A 4981-nucleotide genomic window follows, 5' to 3' on the forward strand; every position below is an offset into this window, starting at 1 on the left:
TAAAAATGTTTTTAGCTACTGCCTATGGTGTTCCTCATCACCATCATGATTCATGTGCGCACCCAAGTGGTCAGTAAGTATCAAAAATAAGAGGAAAAGAAAGAACGGAGAAGCACAGCAAGGTGCGGCCGCACATCAGGTGTGTGCGGGCGCACACCTTGCGTGTGCGGGCGCACATCAGGTGTGTGCGGGCGCACACCTTGCGTGTGCGGGCGCACAGGCTACAGGTGCGGCCGCACACCCCCTGTAGCCGTGCCCTTTTATTTCTTCTTTCTTCTTCTTTCATTCATTACCTCATTCCTCATCTCCTATCTCACGCTCTCCCTCTCAAACCCTCCTCACTTGTACACACTCCTCACTCACCATTCACCATCAAAATCCCTTGATTCCAAATCTTGTAGTTTAGTTTAGTTCTTTAGTTTGTTTAGTTACTTTCTTGCTTTCTTAGTTTCCTTTCTTTTATTCTTTCTATTCTTTGATTAGTTTAGCTTTTATTTCCTTTAGTTGTATATACTTCTTGCTTAGTTTAGTTTCCTTTTATTTGTTATTTTCTTTTATTTATTTTGAAGTTACTAACCATTTTCTTTGTTCATAGTTTCTTTTATTTCTTTTTCTCACTTGGTTCCTTGAAGAGCTTATGGATATGGCATGCTACGAAGTGGTTTCTAATCGCTTCATTTATATTTGCTAAGCTTGGAAACCCGGTGAGACCTTTCTTATACTCTCTTTATTTTCCTTGGTTGCATAGAATAGGATTAGTTTAGGAGAAGTTGAATGGTTCGAGGATGGATGCTTGTTAACACGTAATGTGTTTGGGATCGGTGACTTTGTTGTCTATCGATCACTTGTTTGTCGATTGGGAATTTTATGTGATTAACTTGCTTTCTAGTCCTTTGCATGCTATTTCTCCTATGTTTTCCTTTTCTATGTCTCCGTTTCTTTTCTTTTACTTTCTTTTATTTTACTTTTTCTCTTACTTTCCTTTATTTTTCTTTTCATTTTTGATGTGATTTTGAGGCATTTTTTTTCATTTCTTTTCTTATGAAATGAACCTTGTACATTGGACTTGTCTTTTGCATGATTTTCTTCCTAGGTTGTAAAGGTATGCACGGTTTGAGACTATGTTCGGTTGACTCTAGGATAGTGTATGCTAGGGTAGTTGGTTTGAACTAGGAGGATCATGAAGCCGGATTCTACTTGTTTTTGGCACGTTGGTAGTTGCTTCCTATAGTTGATTTGACACCACTAGTGAGTTTTTTCCACAACCTTGTGAGGTTACTTGTTTTTCTAGCCTTCAACATTCCTTGTATGAGCGGCGTGGATCCTTGACTATGCAAACCTAATCTAATAAAGCTTGATGTATGATTCTCAAACACGAGACCGAACTATCTAGGAAGGACAAAGGCACATTTTTCGGGGTGGTATTTTTCATTTTTGTTATATTTTGTTATTTTCTTTATTTTTGGGTTTACATTTGCCTTCTTGCAACCATTTGAGCCTTATCCCTTCTTTTCAAGCCACATCTTTAGTTATTTGACCTTTTGTTTCATTTTCTATATTTTCTTGGTTTTTGTGAAGCAATATGATCATTTGAGATGAAGTTTGTGGTGGTTAAGTTGGAATTTTGGTTTTTATGTAAGCAAGTTTGTGATTTCTTTTTCTTTGTGAATAATGGCAAATATATGTGGAAAAGCCGTCCTACTTCTTAAAAGACATGGACTAATAATTTGCATTTAGGAAAAGCCGTCCGAATTAAGCAAAAGGCAAGGACTTTGCAAATACAATATAAAAACACAAAAAAAAATTGAAAAGTGAAAAAATTCAAAAATATTTTGATGTATTCTTTTCTCCTTCTAAGCATTGAGGACAATGCTTCATTTTAGCTTGGGGGAGAAGCGTGTACGCTTTTTGTATATATTTTTGTTAGTATAGCTTCAAGTAAGCTTGGGGGTGTTGTTTTTTTTGTTTGGTGACAACTTAGTCTTGGTGTAAAGATATGCGCAATCTTTGCTTCACTATTAGGAAAACCACCAAATTTTAAATTTTAGCCTACCTTCACCCTTATTGCCTTACGTTACAACCTTGCGGAAAGACCTTTCGACCTAGATAGTTGAGTCACTATTCGGGGGAGGGCATCATGGGTCATTGCCTAAGGAAAGGGGATGCATAGTCAAGATTGTCGAGTAGCCTTAAAATATTTCTTTTCCGGTTCCTTCGAGGAATCATTGGGACACTCACTAAGGGGAGATTTGAGACTAGTGGGAAGAACGCGGTAAGATTGTTTGGGATGAAAGTGAATTGTGATAACTAGTTCCTATGCCTAGCATACCCTATGTTTCAATCAACCTTGGATATCTTGAAACGTGCATACCTTAACTACTTGAGAAAGATTGTCATTCACTTGCATTATAGTCTTTATGTTGATTCATTTCGCAAAGGTTTGTTTTTATTTCATTTTCTTTCTTTTAATTTTATGGTTTGCCTCATTGATGTTTGGTGGAGAGTTATGGGTCAAACTCTTAGGATACCCTTACGAGACCTCACTCGTCCTCATAGGCGACTTTGGGGTTTAAAGGGCTTGTTGTAGCTAAAAACAACCGTGATTCCTACGACAATGAGTTTTAGTGTATATTCTTATCTTGAGTCTTTCTTTTTCGTTTTCAATAAAATTTTCATCCTCTCTCTTTCTTGCTTTGTTTTGCTCGAGGACGAGCAAAAGTTTAGCTTGGGGGAATTTGATGAGTGACATTTTTGGCACTCATTTGGTTCCTTTTTGGATGATTTTTATTTCTTTTTATCTCTCTTTTCTTTAGTTTTCCTTAGTTTTATTCTTGTTTTCTTCATTTTATGCTTTTTGTAGTTAGTTTCTCTTTTTCATGTCGTTTTCTAGTTTACTTGTTATTTTTCTCTTTTACTTGCTTTTTATCTTTTGCTTGTAGGTGGTAATTGATTGTCCAAGAATTCCCGAGCTTCCTCTCTACGAGTTTTCATTGCTTTTATGCCTAAAGAAGGTGCAAGAAGTTCCAAGTCAAAGGTGGATCCAAGGGGCAAGCTTCAAGGCTTTGTTTATGCCTTCCTCATGGCTTATACTCTTCAAGAAATTCAAGAAAGTTCCTGCCTACTTTGTCCTCCATCATCATCATCCTGGATGCGTGCACCACTTGAGCTAGGACGAAGAGAAGAAGGGGGAAAGACCCAGCAATGTGCGGGCGCACTAAGGTCGTGTGCGGCCGCACACCAGGTGCGTGCGGGCGCACCAGTCTGGGTGTGTCCCTTGCGCGCCATTCTCTCTCCTCCGAGCGCCCGCACTTACGAGGGTCTATTTTTGGGCGTCATTACCGACCTTCTCTTTGTATATATAGTTATTTCTACCTATTTTTAGAGGGTAAGTTTTAGATTGAATTTGATAGTTAGTTTTTGGGAGAATTTTAGAGAGAGAAACTCAAGAACTAGAGAGAGAAACTCATGATTTTTGGTGATTTCTCAAGGATTCCTCATTGTATTTGATCTTTGGATCAAAGTTTTGTAAGGATCTTCTTCTTGATTTCAATACAAGTTTGATTTTAGTTGATTTCATTAGTTTTTCATGTTATTGATGATTGATTTGGTTATTGATTGAATTTTGATTGATTTTGATTGATTGTTGGTTTAATCTTTGATTTCAATTATGTTGATGATGAAATTGATGATTGTTGTAGTTTTGATCTTAATTCCTATGGCTAGTGAGTAGTTTCCTAGCTAGGGAAATGGTGAAGCATGTATGAATGATGGAATAGTGTAATTTGGGGATAATTGATGGAGTTGATGATATGATTAAATTTGGTTGATATTTCATGTGCATGTGTGTGATTAATTGAGGTTTGGCCATCTTTGATTAATACACTAGATTGCATTGTAAGCTTGCTATGATACGGACCATTGATTAGTAAACTTGCAATTTCACGATTGAGGTGCTTTGTGACGTTCCCTAGGTAGTGTTTAGCGTAGTTGACGCTAGTTAGACCTCTAGGTGAACCATCTTAGTATGCTCTTTTGGATACATGATGGTTTTCCTTCATATCGCTTGACTTAGTCGGTTTAACCTCCCAAATTACCGTTTCCATTATGATTGCATGTGGATCCATTGCCCTAGTGTCCTAGATTGATTTCATATAAGTTTTGCATTACCTAGTTTAGCCTAAGTTCTACCTCAAACCCCTTCTTGACTCCGAAATAGCTTGATTTAGGCATCGTGCATTTGATATCCATTCCCTTGGGTTCGACCTTGACTTACCACTACGCTAAATAGGGGTTAGTTAAGTTACAAATTTTGTTTGATAGGGTGGGGTGGTAGCCCAACGACCTACCGTTCTCCTTCCCATCAGCAGAATGGGGTTACGCAAGACCAGAGCAGGGAGATTCTTTTTTCCTTTTCATTATGTGGAAAAGCTAAATTGTGGTTTAATGGTTTGAATAGAATTGCACTTGGTATTAATAACTGGGAAACTCTTGCCTTGAATTTTTATAACAAATATTACCCTGCAGAGAAAACAACTTTATAGAGAAGTGCAATTCAAAATTTCACCCAGGAGCCAGATGAAGCGTTATATGAGGCTTGGGAGAGATTCAAAGATCTGCAGAGGAAGTGTCCCCACCATAATTTGGCAAAGTGGCAGTTAATTCAAGCTTTTTACAACAGATTAGGAAATGCATCTAGAACGATTCTAGACTCCGCGGCTAGTGCGTGGTAGATTTATAAATCTTAATGTTGATGATGCAAGTCAAGTTATCGAAGATATGGTAATACATAATTCCCAATATGGGAACTCTAGAGGCTTTGCGAATAAAGGCAAATATCACGTTGATTCAGTATCCTTTTTGCAAACCCAACTTACATCTATTTGCCAGAAACTAGATAATCTTAGTACTACTGTTCCTAATTCTGTTGCTAATGTTTCTGCTGTTGCTAATAATTCTAATGAAGCTTTTTGTGAAAATTGTG

At 37.5% G+C, this 4981-nt stretch overlaps 1 non-coding gene across 1 annotated transcript; it reads right to left on the minus strand.

Moving 5' to 3' along the window:
* Positions 1-4535: 4535 nt before the first annotated feature.
* Positions 4536-4642, minus strand: LOC145615827 (small nucleolar RNA R71). The gene has a single exon (XR_014107413.1). It is a non-coding gene; the product is annotated as a small nucleolar RNA R71 (small nucleolar RNA).
* Positions 4643-4981: the final 339 nt, after the last annotated feature.

This window comes from Chenopodium album, chromosome 25 (genome assembly GCF_948465745.1).
Source record: "Chenopodium album chromosome 25, dcCheAlbu1.1, whole genome shotgun sequence".
In the NCBI taxonomy this organism is placed as follows: Eukaryota; Viridiplantae; Streptophyta; class Magnoliopsida; order Caryophyllales; family Amaranthaceae; genus Chenopodium; species Chenopodium album.